The 18,216-nt window shown below is 40.6% G+C and overlaps 1 protein-coding gene and 1 pseudogene across 5 annotated transcripts in view; both read right to left on the bottom strand.

Moving 5' to 3' along the window:
* otp (orthopedia) overlaps positions 1 to 18,216 on the bottom strand; it is a 175,720-nt gene that overhangs the window by 67,915 nt on the left and 89,589 nt on the right. The gene's annotated exons all lie outside the window — the stretch shown is intronic.
* On the bottom strand, positions 9,905 to 13,289 carry LOC135714311 (uncharacterized; annotated as a pseudogene).

Raw genomic sequence — 18,216 nt, 5'->3', positions numbered from 1 at the left:
TCCATTTAAAAGTACTCAACCTAGTACTCAACCGTCATGTTTTTACTAAAGAACCTGAATTTATAAAGAGACGACATCTTATCCATTTGACAGGTCTTCTGCTCGATTGGAATGACTTTTCCTATGACTTTGACAGACAATCGATTGTTCCAATTTCTTTATAAATTTAGGCTCTTTAGTTTTCACCATTGGGAAATTGTAACTTATTTTTGGATGAAAATCATAGCAACCTGCGCTGCCTTTGATACTGTCATTTTTGTGTGCTTCATCGCCTTCGTTCGTGCTCCATTATTGGCGTTGATGGCACCGTCAAAAAATGGTCTCTTTTAGAAATGATTGACAGCTTCTTATGGGATTTTTCGGTGAAATGAAAGGATAGTACCATAGATATACCAGAAGGTCCCGAAAAAATGTGCTCAACTTTTTGGCTCAGTTCTGGTACTATCTTCGGTCCCAAGCTAATCGATGCACCCCTCGAAACATAAAAAAATCCACGAACCCCTCATTTTATCTGTCAAACATAGTTTAGTACTAGAATTTCGACTAGAATAGGGTACGTTAATCGATTTGCTTGGGACCAATATGCTATTCAAGTAGTGAATCAATTTAAAATCGTTAGCGTATATACGTAAAACGATCCAGATAGTTTAAATGTTTACCTAACAGAGAAACTGACAGATGTTAGCGGTACGCGGTCCATGCAAACAACTCTAAATTGAGTAGAATTCACTTCTTCTACACACTATTCTGATTCTACCCTGAAGGCCCACGCACATTAGATCCAGATCGGACGCGTTGCGGCAAAGTGACAGCTAAATCTATTGTCTAATTGACAAATTAACGTCAACGCAACGCAAACGGATCTAATGTGGGTGGCCCTTGAGACTGGGTAGACGGTACCCATTCTTATGTGCAGTAAGGAGTGGGCAGAATCTGAGTAAACCAGTTTTATTACGTTGAGTAAAATGTACCCAAATTCTGGGGAAATTGTTATAATCGCATGCTTAGAATGGTGCAGGTATAAAAGGGAAATTTTTTCGGAGTTCAAATATCCTACACGGTTAGAAAAAAGTACCCAAAATTAAGTTCTTTTCACTCATCTCGGCACTATAGTGCAGGAACCCAAAAGTAGGTAAGGCGGTTCAAAGTAATTTTCACTTACTTGTGTGCAGTTCGTATGGAATTTTCCATTCGCTTTCTACCCAAAAGTAAGTTAGTTGTATCCAACAGTAGGTATATATGATTATACTCAACTACACTTTACTACCCTTGTTGTACAAAATTGACTCCGGCTAGGCATCTTGATGTCATTTGTGACAACTGCCAAACTGCTCATAAAGACGATAATGAATAAAAACTGAAAATGTTCATGCATTTCCAAATGGTTTCCTACCATTCCCATATATTCGAAAGTGACTGGCCCTCTGGATGTGGATGATGTCAAAAACAACAAAACATGATTAATTGAGTACATGGGCCTTTACTTACTTTTGGCTTCCCACATAGTACCTAGTTGGGTGAAATATACTTTTTTTCCTTGATTTGTTTTCCGTACTGAATTCCAATGCTACCGACGCCCGAGAAGCAGCTCCCACACCCACCCTTCGTGATCAGAGATTTTGTACCTCAGAAAATCCCGGCGGCGCTTGAGATATAAACTTAATTTTGGGTATTTTTTCTTACCGTGTGGTTAAATTTTACTCAACAGTGAGTTGTTTTTGATAGCCTTGTTACGCTCAATTTACAGTGTACTAGTCACCTTTCGCGTCACTAGAGCCGCTAGTGTCGGGAAAAATCGTGTCTTGGGGATAATAGAAGAGTGAACCATATTGTTAATTTATAATATTTGGTTTTACTCTAACTCACCGAGTAGATGTCATGCTAGCGAAACCCACAACAGTGCAACACCGGGTAGCTTTTAATCTACTTTAATTCTTCGGAGGATTAGAAGCATGAAACATTGAGGAAAATTGATAATAAATACATGTGCGAAGCGAATGCACAGCCAGCCACAATTCAGCAGCATGGCAGAAGCAGACAACAACAGTGACGACGCAGAAGATGATGTTAAACAACCGCTCGGCTGAGCGTTCCGGGTGGAGTTTCAACACCTTGCCACAACAGCACCGTCTTATCGACGGTCTCAAGATGGTGGAGGTTGGTGGTAAGAAGCTTCTATCCACCTTCTTTGCTCGCATGTGTGTGTGTGGGTTTGGGTGTGTTAATGATATTCTGTTCCGAGCTCTGATGGCAGCAGTACATACAAGTGAACAAAAGAAGAATTTCCGAGCGAATAGAGCGAAAGTTTTCCTCCGAGATTCATCCCCGGTAAAATTTAATGAATAGCTCTTCTCAAGACACCGAACGGCAGCATCCTTTAAGATTCGATAAGACCGGAGGAAATTCCCTGGGATTAACAATGCGTGCGCTTGCCTACCAAAGGCAGGGTAGGTTCTGAGAACGTTCACCAATAAACACAATGGGAAGCGGTAAATGAAATGGAAATCCTCGTCGACGCAGAACAAGGCCTGCCCGAGCAAATCGTTATGTTAATTTTCAATTTTCCAAGCGAGCGACGACGACAGCGATGGCGCATCGATGATGATGGATGTGTTTCGAGCTTTGATGAAGTACGATCCCAAAATGATCGAAACATTGAAATGCTTTTCCAAATTTTGCTAAACACATTTGCTTCCGACGGACGCAATTTGGCATCCCCGTATTAGAAAACGAGGCGTGCGAACATGGACTATTCATTTGCAAATCAAAGACCAGCAAAACAAACAAAAAATACCATTGTTAGTAGGATACAGAATTTTGAATTCAATCAATCAATTATTGTCAATTACCGGGGAAAACTCCTCGCGCGGGCGGGATTGCTTTTCCAAATTCCAAATGTTTGATGGGTTTGATTGTGGATTCCGATTTGGATGCGAGTCGCCATCAGCAGCGGAGGCTTGAAAGCTCATATCCCTCATGCTATGACGGATGGAGGTACACAGCGAGCCAGCGGATCGAGATGTTGAGCGACGTGCAATCAATCTAATTCGCCGTCGAGCTGAGTGACAATACCCCAGTGCGCACGGCAGGTGTTTTTTTTTCCAAACTGAAAGGTAAATGCATTTCGTGGATAGTATGCAAATTTCTCTCGATTCATTTCTAAAGTGCAATATGTACTTCGCTACACTTTGTGTGAAGACATTTCGAGTGCAACTCTCGTTTCTCAATCGAGTAAGCTCTAGAACGGACATGGACCGTTCGATTTGCATGTTATTAATAAATAAACAATAAATCGTACGTTCCAGTAATACTTTTATTACATTTTCATTATGCACCGCACCTTGGGAAGGGTTTTCACCCCGGGAACCCTCCTAGAAGCAGAAGCAAATGGTTTTGCTCCCTTTGCCTCCTCCGACCAGTGTGGGTTCGAAAAGCAAAACCAGCCGAATTCTGCCGTCGACCCTCGTCAGCGCTTTTTTTGTTTTTAGACAGGCCGGGAGACGGAGGGCGCGTGCTGGATGGAGGCTCAGCGGGATGTTATTCGATATAAATTCGTGGAGGCATACGAGGTGGTTAAGCTTGAAAATAAATTTTGGACTTCACGGCTTATCGGGAGGGTACGACCGGGTTTCATGTTTTGCGATATTCAAGTTCAGTTTAAAGAGTAGATGCGTAAGCGAGTAATTTTTTAAATTTTTGTCTGAATTCGATATGCGATCTAGAGCTTAGAGGACAAATGAATGACAATGTCCTTCTTCCTGTTATCACAAATTGTAACTCCGCTTTGTTTTGACAGTTCTAGTAAAGGGCTCGGCTTAGCTTGGTGGTCTGGAAGTGAAACTCTCGGAGGCTCACAGTTTTAAAATTCAAGATCTCCCGAAACCCAAGTTTCCTTAACTTTTCAGGTTAATTCATTAATTTTATTTGGTAGATACTTAGCACATTCCTAAGCAGTGTGCAAACATGAAGATGCAGGTACAGTCAAATTTCACTCGTTGGGCTATGTTTAAGTGGGCTACGTCACATAACATAGGGGAAATGACGGCTTCGGCATGACAGACTATTTTCGGCAACCCAAATTGAAACACTATTTTCACTGGATTTTCTTACGAAAACGATTCTTTATGCTTTCAGCTTCAATTTGACTATATTTTTACCACTGAGAAAAAGCAATCTAGCAGGGTTTTCTTGAAATGAAACACACGCACTACAAATTGTATCTGATTTCGAGTTGCCGATAATAGAACAGCAGATTTACATGCAGTTCAAATGGAACGGTTGCCGAAGAAAAACTGGTTGCCGACAATACTCGCTCTCACTAGAGAAGATTGGAGCTTTGTAAAAGCGTTTCAAAACAGTTTTTGACAATTCTTTCGACTGAAATTGTTAGAGCAGCTGGCAGCAAACGTTTGTAAACAAACCAATACTGCATATGTGTGCGTTCCATAGAGAAAAAGGCTATAGAAAGAAGGTCGCTGCTTAGGTTGCCGAGAATACGTAAATTCCCCTATGTGGAACTGCATGCAAAATAACTTTCTAAAAGCTGGCCTCTTTTGTGTGTTGCCTCACTGGTATAACTGGTATAGTTGGCCATCGATCTGTGAAAACAAAATTGTCGTGATATCGACACTGTTCGTTCATAAGGACCAATATAGCAAACGTAAACAATGGCTTCTTTTGTATATTTCTTGTAGTACAAAGTCAATCAATGTAAGCCACCAATTCCATCGGATAGGGGGACTCTCCTTCTCCACAGTTTACGTGTAGTTGATTTGAGTGGTTTTTCATTCTCGAGAAATTCACAGAAAAAGTTTACGTAACGTTTATATGACGAACATATGGCTTGGTACGTGGTACATCTTTACTACGATGGAAGAGATTCGTAGATTTTTTTCTTTCTTTTCCGGCTTTGGTTCAAATAGCTAAATCTATTGATCTAGGCTGAATACTTTCAACCCATCGATAGTGGAATAGCGTAGGATCCACATTGTAAAGATTCCCTATTTTCAGCTTTTCTACCGGCTGGAGTTGTTGTTTGAACCATTTAGTTTATCAATTTAATATATCTGTATAGCAATTATTCACAAGCATTCTTCCAGGTTAGTACAAGAATAGTTTGATGATGAGCAATCTTCCTAATATTCAAATTACAGTTATGATCCAATCCTGTCAGCCTCTCCGCGCATCAGACTGTTATTTTTCAGTAACTCCACATGATTGTGATTTCATATCTTCCTCCTTCAAGATGGATGTTTAAAATACACATTCTTTGCTAGCTGACAAAATGGGGTCATTGCTGTATAATTATTCTCTTTTTTCAGCCTGCATTCAGACTGCATCTATTGATTTAAATTATTTAAGTTTTCTTCTAGCTCTACGATAACGGATAATCATTAGATTTATACTGTAATGATTCACTCTTACAGCTTTCAACCTGGTTTCGTCTGTTGATTTGATTTGTTTGAATTGGTTTTCAGCTCTTTGGTGTTGGCAGTCGTGGTCAGTCTAATATTCCTTCCCTACTCCCACCTGTTTGCAAGGACGTGGCCGGCGCCGTTATTGATCTACAAAATATGGAGTCACTGAAACTTGTACAATGAGAATGGACGGTCACTCCCAACCCCATTCAGTTGATTCATTGTACAATTTCACTGATTCTGATCAATCACGGAGTAGCAACCATTGATATGTGCAGTCAGTCTAAGCTCAGCTAAGCTAAGCTCTTCACTCCTCCTTAGTACCAGCGAGCGGCCATCTTTTCACACAATGCTTGATAGTATCTTATCCGATTCTCATAGGAGTGAAAAGCTAAGGAAATTTTCACAAGGATTCACGCACAGACTGACGTTGCTGATGGGATTTAACCATAAGAGTAAAGAGATATAGAGTGAAGGTGAATTGTAAATTGTCAGAGTAATGCGCGATGTCAATCATACAAGGTCTGTTCCAACTGACTTATTGGTATTACATAGTTGAATGTGGAATGTGGTTTTTCATATTTCACCGCAGTGTTTGTCTTTTCACATGAAACAGCTGTTGGCTGTGATGTCACGTCTGCTGTTCGCAGTATGGAATGTTGTGCTGACGTGACGTCGTCATTCGCTTGCACAGCAATGTTTACAACATTGGTGTTAGAATCAAGCTGCCTGCTGTTGCAGACCTTGTATGATTGACATCGGGTAATGGGGCATTGTCATTGCGCTTGGGCCTTAACCATTAACATTATATTAATTAAAATATTGCATATTTTCAGATTTAATATTCCATAGTCTCCTTGACCTGGTTGAATTCCATTCGATTCATTACGTAAATTGCGATTACTGAATCTAATTGAATGCAAACCGTTCGAAGATTTTATGTTTGCGTTGCATAGGTGTAATAAAACTAACTTTTTGTATGAATAATTTTGTTCACTGTGCTATTAGTAAGTCAACTTATGAGTGTCATAATATGTACATCATGAAATATTCTGTTGACATTTATAAAAAGTCGAAATTTAGTGGTGGTCGATTGGCCTTATCTTAAATTTTACTTTCAAACATTCTTTCTAGATTTGTTTCAATGTGCATATGTTTTGGCAAAAATCTACGCAAATAAAGCCATTAAAATTTATTTCATATTTGACTTAGTCCCTAGGGCCAAAAACTGCACCACAAGTGCCAAAACTGGTACACTTATTCTATGTAAAATAGATTCAATCGATTACTTTCGTTTGTAAATCAGTGCTTATTGTTGCTAGAAAAAATAGCGTTTCCTGGTAATTTTGAGACAGCTAGCAGGGGGCCCCAGACTGGGACCTTAGCCATAGTGATGGAAAAAAGTTTGCTACGGACGCCCTTTCTTTGCCTTTTCGATCAATCTTTCCACGTTTTAAGTGCAAAGTAATTGGAGTAGATATTTGTGTTGTGTTTGCTCAAAACATTTTCAATTGGACGCAGCTGAGAAGCATATGGAGGACAACCAAAAGAGTTATCCCCTACACTTCCAACCATTCGTTCCAGCAGAAAATGGCCGCCTTCCACCACATGATTCATCGGATGCAGATTCTTCCACTCAGCGATACAGGAAAGGTTAAGGAATTACAGTACATCTTCGAAACGGGATTAAATGGAAATTACTAATCTTTCTCTCTCTCTCTCTCTGTCTTTATACAGGTATTCCACTAAGACGCCCACATTCATCAGAATATTGGCGTGGAGTTTCCCCACTTATTTGCCACCCGCATAAATGCGAACCATTCCCAAGTAACATTGCAGGTTTTATCGAGGTTTTATAGCACTCTACAAGTCTAAATCATGGTCTACAGAACCCTCATAAAACCAAAATTGTTACTTGGGATTGCTTGATCTTACCAAAAATGATTAAAAATTGTGTATAATCCTTACTAAACTTTAACAGATATGGTTATGGAACTTTACATGAACGTTTGTGTGATAAAGTTTTAACCTTATGTATTATATTGTGTTGGAGTGTTCGACTGTGAGGTTTTACAATAAACAGTTTCGGCTTGGCAGTCTGGCAATCACTCAATCAGAACAAATTAATTTTGTAATTTGTCCCTACGTTTCGGCCCTAATCAGAGCCGAAACGTAGGGACAAATTACAAAATTAATTTGTTCTGATTGAGTGATTGCCAGACTGCCAAGCCGAAACTGCTTATGTATTATGTTTTTTTTTTAAAGTGAACCTTACAAATAATGGGTTGTTAAGAACCATTACCTGTCCAAATTCTTGTTTTGTCCATACATTTTCGGAAAAGGAATTATATTAAAATCTTTTTATTTATGATTTCAGAACTTTAATGATAATGGTTATGGTAGTCAGCAAGGTCCAGGGATGTTTTTGTAACATCGATCAACTTTATGTGGAATGTATCGCGAATAGGTTGTCTGTAAATTAATGATAACAAATTTGCGATATATTCCACGTAAAGTTGACCAACAATAACAAAAACCATCCATGGACTTTACTGACTGCCATAACCATTACCATTAAAATTAACTAATATTACAAGTACCGCGAAAATTGCCACGAAACAGCCCTGAAACGTTAAAATTGCTTTAAAAAATTCTGTAACGAAATGAACTTGACACCAACACTGCGTTCAAACAGCCAAAATCAGTTTTAAAATTGAATCGTTAAAATGACCCAAATGGACCTAAAAGTGTCAAATTTACATGAGATTTTAATAGGACATTTTAAGCCTTTTACAGAGATTTTGACATTTAAGTCCAAAAATATATTATCCATAAAAACGTCAAAATAATCACAAAATTCTTCTAAATAGCCCAAGGAATCAAACATATCTCCAAATGACAAAATGACAAGCGATCAACGAACCGAATGATGCCGCTATGTAAGAAATGGAAAGCAATAACGATACACTGATGAAATTTCAAAAATTGTTTTTATGTGATTTATTTGATAAGGTTCTAACGAATTAACTTTACAGAGCTGAGGATTCTCGGTCACTATACAATACATCTTTAAACTATAGTCAAAAGGTATAACACAATAAACACTTTATCTTCCGCTATCCAAAAAGCCTCCTTCATCAAAACTGGAGCCGCTTCCAGTGGTTTCATTGTATGGCAGTTACGCCATCGAGGGGCAGAGCGCTTCCATTACAGCAATGGAACCAAAACGTGGTCAGCACTCACACATTCATCACGAAACGGTTGCTTTCCAAAGTCGACGACACATCGACCGAAAGAACTGCTGATGAAGAACAATGAGGAGGACCACACAATGGTTGCTGCCGATAAAACAGACGATCGCGTGGCACACATCGAGAGTGGCCTGGTTTTGTCGACAACCGAGTGAACACTGTGTCCCATACATGAATTTTTACAATTGAAACAAATTTGAACAAATATTTTGCACTTCACGGGCGACTGCAATGTTTTCAAAAACGCTTTCACTATCACAAGTAACAATTCTGGTTTTATGAGGGTTCTGTAGACCATGATTTAGACTTGTAGAATGCTATAAAACCGCGATAAAACCTGCAATTTTACTTGGGATGTCATAGGTTGCTTTGCTTGCCGCTTCATTTTGGTTCGCCAATTGCTATCGCATCGAATCGCTTCTACTATGTTGTCGGCCTAAGAGGCTGTTAATAAACTACGTAGACATTTTAGGAGGGGAGGGGGTTGACAATTATTCACGGCCCATAAGCTTTTTAAAAACATTGTATGGAAAATTTTCTACGCAGGGGGGGGGGGTCAATAATCCTAAAAAAAATCCGTCTACGTAGATAATGAACAGCTCCTAATAATAACCTGAAGAATATTAAAAACGCCGATATTTAGCCATTTAATCGCCCAAAATGGTCTCAAAGCGGTAAAATGAATGTCGTTGAAATGACCATGAAATTGTCTTTCCCAAAATTGCTAGAAGAAATCAGACCTGAAGCCTCCTCGATACTTCAATTACTCATAGGATTAATTTCAAGGGGTAGGTCACTCAGCACAGTGTGCCAAAAACACATATGTAACACCTATTTAGGCACACTTATTGGCAGTGTTTAACACCCATGGTACATAATTTTTATGATCTCTAAATTAACTGGAATCACTGCAATGATTCTGCGCCTGCGCAGTGCGGATGTGTCATAATTTGATTGTTGACACTAACAATTTATGGTATCCGCCTGAGTTCATTTCACCGCAACCTCCAACTCACCCTTACTGCCATTGTCCGCAACAACAGAAGATGCCACGACATCACGACGACGACCGGATGGTTCATTTCCAAAGCACGCTTTCGTCGCTGTTGTGACTGCTGCCGCCTCTGACGGTTACCATTGCTCGGCGAATTGTATGGACTGGTGGCGCCACCAACGCATCTGCTGCTACAGGACGGAAGTGTTCCTTCTGTGTCACAATTATCTTCTAGTTAGTAGTAATAAAGCTACTGTTGTTGATTATTGTTCAATCCGATCGCCATCGACCAGACTGATGGACGTTCCGTCCGGTTCCCTCAGAGACAGACTGGTGAGACCGTTGGAAAGAATATTCATCTCTCGGCCGGAGATATCGTCATCTAGACCAATCTCATAATCCTGCGACAGACGACAAATATCGTCGTCCAGCATCTCGTCGGGATCCATGAACGAATCATCCAAGTGGGCATGCTCATCGTCATCTTCACCATCGACATTAATCATCGAAAGGCTGTGCGGCGACGTGGACAGTCCCGTCTGGCTGGAGCAGGTATTCGTATCTACGTAGTACTTCATCGGATTGGGACGATTTTGGCAAAATCCAGCTATGACGAATTGATTTCCTGCACCATCCATTCCGTCTCTAGTAGCTCCTGGATGGTGATCCAAGTTTTGAGATTCTTGTCCAACAGCGAAAGCAACACGTACTCCAATTCTTCGGTTCTCGAAGAACATCAACACGTACAGTGTTACACCGAGAGCCCACATTTTCCAGATCCGGGTTGCAGTAGCGGTTGCCTGCCAACACTTCCGGACTGCAGAACCCGGTCGTGCCGTAGTAGGTAGAAAAAAAGTTGTCCTTCAGATTCATATGGAAATTTTGACGATAACGTTCTCGTCTTTGATGTCCCGGTGCAGAATATTTCAACTAATGCAGGAAAGCAACCGCATTAGCAATCTGTCGAAAGATCCAACAACCCAGCTACTCCGTCATCACGGGTCTTCGATTGATAAATTCGACCAGATCCTTTCCGGAACCGATTAGATTTCCTTCCCAAACTGGAAGAACTTGTCGTTCTCGAACCAATAATGTTCGGATGCTTTACGTCCGGTACACTTCCATCTGAATTTCCAGTTTCTCCTCGGTCTTAATCATAAACTGCAACACGAGTTTCTCCTTCAATATGAACTTCGATATCACCAGCAACCTATCCGATTTCCGGTAGCTTACCTTCAGATCCCCATACATGCCCTTTTCGATGTGCCGCACCAGCGTTTAATATTTGCTGTACTCTCCGTGGATCACATCTTCATCGCAATACGGGAGACGGAACTGGGCCGATTCGAGTCCACCGTACTAGTCACGTTGTTGAACGTCAGCGTCAGATTTTGATGCTTATCCTCATCCTCCAGGTTGTTGTACGATTAATCCGGATCCCGGCTTACCCAGATGCAGTAGATCTGCCTCCCGTAGGGAAGCGTCTGATTCGAAATTGTGTAAAGTACCGTATGCGTGATAATGTTTGCACCATTGAGCAACTTAAAAAAAAATTCTTAAAAATTTCGTTTTCGAGTTTTTTTATTTATTCAAAGGGGGATGTTTCTCAGAGTCTTAAACGATGTTAATCATCGATCGAGTTTCCACTTGCTGCAATTACGGCCTCTACAGGCTTCCGGAATACACGGCAGGTTCTAATAATGTAGTCTGGATCCATTTCTCTCCAGGTACGGGTCAATGTTTGTCTGAGGCTTGCTGTACTCGGGTGGCATTTAGAACAGGCCTTGGCCTTCATGACGCGCCATATTGAGTAATCCAGCGAATTAAGATCGGGGCTGGATGGCGGCCACATATCCTTCGCCCAGAACGGAAGATGCTCCTGCAACCACTTCTGAGTGCGGTTCGAGGTGTGGCCAGACCGTACTGTTCTTTGATCCACGGAAGAACATACTTACTTAAAATCCCGATGTAGACCTCCGTGTTGACCTTGTCGCCTTCTGGAATGAACACTGGGACCATCATATGAAGCATGCTGCATGCTTATAAACATACAAACATTAAAATAGCGTCGTGAATATGCAATGGTTTCATTTGTAAATGATATCGTTTCGCAGCGAATTGACTCAACAGAACTTTTATCAAAATTAAATTTCCATGCACCCACTCGGCAACTCCGAAAACGAAATTTATTAGCCATAAAACATCATCGCACAAATTATGCAAAATATGGGCCATTAAACCGCATGATGGCCTCTTACAATAAACACTGCGAAACCATTGACTTTACAATGTCTCGGCATAAACTAAAGCAATATTTTTATTCCATAAGAAATAACAACTCATAAAAGAAAAGACAAGAAAGCTGACACTACTTTTTTTTATATAAATATATATTTAAGAAAAAAAACTGTATTAGTTGTACTAGTCTACGTTGGTTGACGAAATAAATAAATAAATTTTTTTGCCATCGGAAGCCACCAATCCAAACACCATAACGCTAGCAGGATGCTAGGTCAGATACATGTTCTTGTGCTCGTCGGCCACGTCTTTTACTGGAAGAGAACTAATATACCGGTCGGTTTTGGAATTTGATACGGGATCGACGGTAAACATGCTCTCGTCGGTGAACATTTTTTACCGGATTTTTTCGCTTAAGGAAGTTTAATATTTTCTTGCATCGTTCGACTCGTAGCTCCCGGATGCGGTTGGTAATCATGTGAGTTTTTTTCCGTGCCCTTGACTTCACCCCGCAATCTTCCTTTACGATCTTCCGTGCCGTTAAGTCACTGATCCCGTGTTCCTTTGCCATTTTCCTTATTGAACGCAAAGGATTCACCCGAATCTTCCTTTTAATAGCAGCGATAACCCTCGGAACCCGAGCTGACCTCGGATGACCTGTGGCCACCTTCGCGGATAGTTGTCCTTTCATTTCTCGGTCTAAAACCCTTTTGACGGTCCACCAGGACACTCCCACGGCGATTGAAATGTCTTTTTGCGACATTTGCGCGTGGGACAAATCACGAATACGCTGCCACTTCGTCATGGTTCAACTGTCAAACTAAGTAAATCATATTCTTTTATACACAGCCTACTACGGTATGAGATATAGGTTACGTGCATGCAAAGAAAACCAAGGTATTGGTTTGCACAGGTGAAACGGGAGCCTTATTTGTACGATGGTGCAAACATTATCACGCATACTACCGTATCGATACTTCCCATCCGAATAAATCAACCTGCGTGGTCCACACGGAATCGGAAGCGTTCCAACGGCCGAGTGTCGTTTATGTTGATCTGGCGTTGACGTGACTATTGTCTTCGACAGATCGTATGGTTTGACATAGCGGGCAGTTGAGACCGTCGGAGGAGCACTCAACGGAGCCGAATAGTCCTCACTGAATGAGTTCTTCATCAAGGCTGAATTGATGTCCTCCGATGAGTAGAGTTTTTCCTTCGAAGGACTGTCAGCTATATTGTTTTTGGCTCTGATCAGATTCAAGCATTTGTTAACGGGTGTTAGAAGGTAAAGATAGACAATGTTGAATGTTCTTTGTCAAACAGCGGTCGGAAGGAACTCGATCGCCTGGGGTGCCTCTTCTTCTTCTTATTCTTCTTCTTCTTCTTCATTTCTTTATTGAACGTCGATCTCTGTTCCGCAATCTAGTACCAATCACCGACGGACATCGATTGCCATCCATTGACGGCAATCGAATGTGCAGGAGGGCAGCTTCCACACCTGCGAAGGATATCGCACCCTTTCAACACACATGGGCCGGGACCAACGGCTTTACTTCCCTTCCAAAGGAAGACGTGACCAGAGATTTTTATGTCTCAAAAAAATCCCACCGACCTCGGCTGGGATTGAACCCAGACCCATTGGGGTGAGAAAGTAGTCACATGGGGTTCCTCTAGATCATCGTCTTGGTTCGGATTCCACTGCTTGTTGTGTCGCCTTCAAAACAAAACATTTGAACTGTCAGATTAACCGAGTTGCCAAAAATGCCACAAGCAATCAAAGCACTCCGGTGGCAGAAACGTCATCTACCAATATTTTGCTTGAAGCCAAAGTGGTTGGTCCTTTGGCTCGATTATCAGCCAATCTAAGACAGCAGTTTGATTTGTTGCGTGGCAAAATAATCGTGATAAATGTTCAACAAGCGCGTACGTGTAGGATTTAAATATTTATTATATTATTTTTTTTAAACTAGGCAAGTTAATTATGAAAAGTTAAAGTTTCTTTAATGATTATTCACATAAATTTTTTTAACGAATACGTGTCGTCAATGCACATATAAACATAGCATAAAAACTGTAGGCTACAGTGGTGGCTTCAGCAACCTTCCTTCTTGGCAGAAGATTGAATCAAAGTCAGTCTGTTGACTGGCGCAGGTGTGCCAATTGTGCCAGTCATAGAACAAGCTGCGATTGTTTGTAAAATACCCATCCCGGCAACCCGGTATTTCTGACACCTTGAATGTTTTGGTTTGAAATCGCAAGGATTGAGGATGACGCGGGAAGTGGCGGGTGTACGAAATTTTGGTGTTTTGTGTTCATAGGATAATAAAAGTCCTATGTTTTAGAGTTTTATAATGCCCTCAAAGGCAGACAAGAGACCTAGCCTTTCGTGATGGGAAAAGCAAGGGTCTATCAGCGGCTGGAAAGGTTTGGAACCCGTGGAGAACATTGTTGGAGACCGAACATAGAGGATGATGAATAGACTTCTGTAGTTTGATTTGTGTGAGTTGCAGCATTATTTGAATTAAGGGTACTAATGGGATCCGATTAACTGCCTCTTTCTCTTGAGCCCACTCTAGAACCTAAATTTCGTATTTAGATCTAAAAGTGAACCACTGATCTTAGTTCCTCTGGTATATTCAATTAGAGGATTTTCCTGAATATACAGTTAAACAGCACGTAATGTTGTGAAAAACTTCAATGACAGTTGCCCAGCAGTGCTCCCATTTTATTTTGGACAATCCAATGCCTACACGGAGATGAAAAACTACCCAAAATTAAGTACCTTTCCCTCAATTCCGTGGTTCAGCCCAATCACCTAAATTTGAGTAAATCGCATGTAGTAGTTTCCATTTAACACCAGCAAAAAAAATTACCTACTCTTAAGTATGTTCTACCCAGAATTAAGTTTAATCCTCCTGAATTTGAAAATATGCCATATATATCGAACTATATCGTTTGGTCGAATCTCTCGTTCCTTTTTTGACAACAATAAAGAGTGCAAGTGAGAGCCGAACTCAATATTAAGTAAAAAGAACTCAAATTTTGGGTAGTATTTTTTCTCCGTGTACGAGATTGTGCCGAAGGTGTGCCGATGAATGTGTCCAAGCTGTATCGAATCTAATTTCGGCACAACGTGCTGAGTGACTTACCCCTTGGGTAGTACCCGATTCCTGGGCCACCATGTTGTTGGGATTATACTCCGGTGGATTTTTCATTTTTCCAAACTGATTAATTGTAAAGCCAAAAAACTTAAAGGCAAACAACAACTCTGTTAAAACCGGATCACCCTAACTTCCAACATTGTACAAGTTTCAACAGTTATCGGAAGTTCGATATTCAAATAATAAGAAACTGACAATTCTAGAAGGAGCTAACGATACTAGTACACTAGTAGCACTTCTATTCAGCCTTTAGCTGGTTCGTCTCTACTAACGATACCGCAAATATACCCAGAGCTGCAAGTATCTTCGTTATAATTATTGTATCTTTAAGAACGTTATAATTATTGTGTCTTTAAGAACTGTTTATTAGTTTATTTGATACGGCTCAATCGAATAAACTTTATAGAGCCGACGGTTCTTGTTCCCTATACAAAACATCTTAAAACTATAGTCAAAAGGTACAACACGATAAACACTTCATCTTCCGCTATCCAAAAAGCCTCCTCCATCCGAACAGGAGCCGCTTCCAGTGGTTTCATTGTATGGCAGTATCGCCAACGGGTGCAGAGCGGTTCGCAAAATGTGGTCAGCACTCACACATTCATCACGTAACGGTTGCTTTCCAAAGTCGCTGATGAAGAACAATGAGGAGTAACAGACGTCGAGAGTGGTCTGCTTCTGTCGACAACCTGGTGAACACTGGATGAAGAGCCTTAGATCAGAATCAGTTAGATCATGCAAAACTTTCAAAACTCCCGGTGTTCAATGTTTTGATAGTTTTTTTTTCGAAAGCTCCACATTTTTCTGTTGTTTTATAGCACTTTCATGGAGTTCTTCGGTAGTTCATCAGAATAAGAAAGTTCTTGCAATTTTTGAGTTTGTCAGACCTACATGAGTTTTAAAAATTCCTCGGAGTTTGACATGTTTCCCGTCCAGCATTTTCTTGAAAAGTCACGTTAAGATATCCTGAAGTGTATTCGCTGCTTATAGGAAGAGAAATTAGAATTCAGAACCTGATTTTCCATTCATTTTATAAGTTTTTCTTAATTTCTTTCGGAAAATCGTGAGCTCTTAGATATCTGGTAAATTTCAGAACTCCTGATATTTGCGATACTCGTCGGTAAAAACTTTCTAAACGCCAGTGGGGCCTCCCTTAGCTCAGTCGGTAAAGGCGCAGCTACAAAACAAAACTATGCTGGAGATGGCTGGGTTCGATTCCCGGTTCGGTCTAGAAATTTTCTGGGTTGGAAAATTTCTCGACTTCCCTGGAAATATAGTTATGATTGATTTTACTTGTCAAACAATTATACTAATGCAAAAATGGTACAGACATCGAAAGCTCTCAATCAATAAATGTGGAAGTGCAACTAGAACACAAAGTTGAGACCAGTGGTTTTAGGAATTCTTAAAATTTCTTATAAATCTTAGATTAGATGATATGGAAAGCTCTTAAAGATTCAACAGATCGCTGGGAAATACCTTAGCTTAGGAATATTTTTAGGACGTTTATTTTAAATCTATTTTTGTCACCAGGGTCACATGAGTTTTCTACACCTTGTCTAAAAAAATCCTTTTTTTTCAATAGCTGCTACAGATTGTTCATCGTTAGTAAATATAGACCATTTAATAATTAATTGAACAGAAATTAATCCGGAATATTTTCAGCTGTGAACTTTTTTTCTAGGGTAAGTGTGACAGTTATGGCTCCAGTTTTTTACCCTGGAGTCTAATTTAAATTTGAAATAAATGTCCATGGTTTGCGTAGATGTATGGCAAAATCTATGCTCCAACCATGGCTCGCAATAAATTTAGTAAAGCACTAAGGAAAATGAAAATGAAAATAGTGCTTTGGACAACTAGCGCCAAAAAGTCATGCATATATTTAAAAAACTTTGAACAAATACCAGATCACATGTAATTTCTGCCCAGACTGAAGACCGCATGAGAAGACCGCTTGCATGAACGTTCCCCAAGCACCGCATTCACTGCGTGTAAATCTCTCGTGTAAAATGTGCCACAATCGCAACATAAATTTTCTTACATTCAGCTAAGCTAAAGGATCCAACGTAAAGGTCGACAACGGAAAGGAACAACAGCAACGTGGCCGACAAAGACACAAATCCCCACAACGTCAATTTATATGCGGAAATAATTCGTCCAGTAATCCGCGAGCCGTTGTCACCGTCGTCGTCCCGGAATCGCTTACATGAATAAATTTCCGTCCCTGTATGTGTTTCTTTAGATTTAGATCAGAGCACAGCGATGCCTTCAGCCCAAGGTTGAAGGCAAATTTTCCGGAAATGTTTTACTTTTCATCCTACATTTCCATGAGCTAAAATGGGCAGGTACCCAAGTCCAGTGGCGTTCGAAGAAAGTATCAACTTCACGGGTTGACCTCCTATGCTCGCCAAGGCCATCGCTAGGAGGAAACCAGTTTCAAATTGTTTCTTTTAATCTCCCGTTCGGATTAGAGCATGCATCGCAAAGTTGAATCGCATGATTGACTTTTGGGTCAAAGATATTGATATGCCACCGCGCGCCAGGCCACTAAGCGAAGGATGATAACTCGAACAAATCTGGCCTCTGTCTTGTCCCTTGTTTGCGGTTCGAACCTGTTGGGATAGCAGCACCGGTTTTTAGGTTCTGCGGGAGGTGAAATATTTGATGGTAATTGGATCGTGACAACAAGTTGATTTTGTGGTCAATGTTATTCGATATAAATCTGGCTTTGTGTTGTTGCTGGAAGGGTATTGTTTCAGAAAATCGAATCTAGAATAAATAAATACTTCAAGCGATAGAAAACTCCCATGCCATCACCATGGCTCAGCGATTCGATCCGTCAGTTGCAGATTATCAGTGCAAATTGTTCCGTTTACAAATCAATTTGACTTCATATTCACTTTATTAGTTTTCTGTTTTCTTCTCCCCCATTGTTTTGTAGCATGTAAGTCAGCAATGCGTGCACCCATATCCGAAGAACTGTTTGTGGGTTGTTTTTGAAATTTCCATCTCGCTTTGTCGCCTTGTTCAACAAATCACCGGAGCGTGCCGTAGGTTATCCGGCTCACCAACCCCTCTCGCCGGGCAGCAGTGCAGCACGTGGCAAAATTTAATAAAAAAGTAAATAAACTTCGGATTACTTGGATATAACCTGT

Source organism: Ochlerotatus camptorhynchus, unplaced genomic scaffold (genome assembly GCF_037179485.1).
Source record: "Ochlerotatus camptorhynchus isolate MF236.1 unplaced genomic scaffold, CSIRO-AGI_Acam_v1.1 ptg000639l, whole genome shotgun sequence".
Taxonomy (NCBI): domain Eukaryota; kingdom Metazoa; phylum Arthropoda; class Insecta; order Diptera; family Culicidae; genus Ochlerotatus; species Ochlerotatus camptorhynchus.
This window is presented reverse-complemented; position numbering and strand designations above follow the sequence as displayed.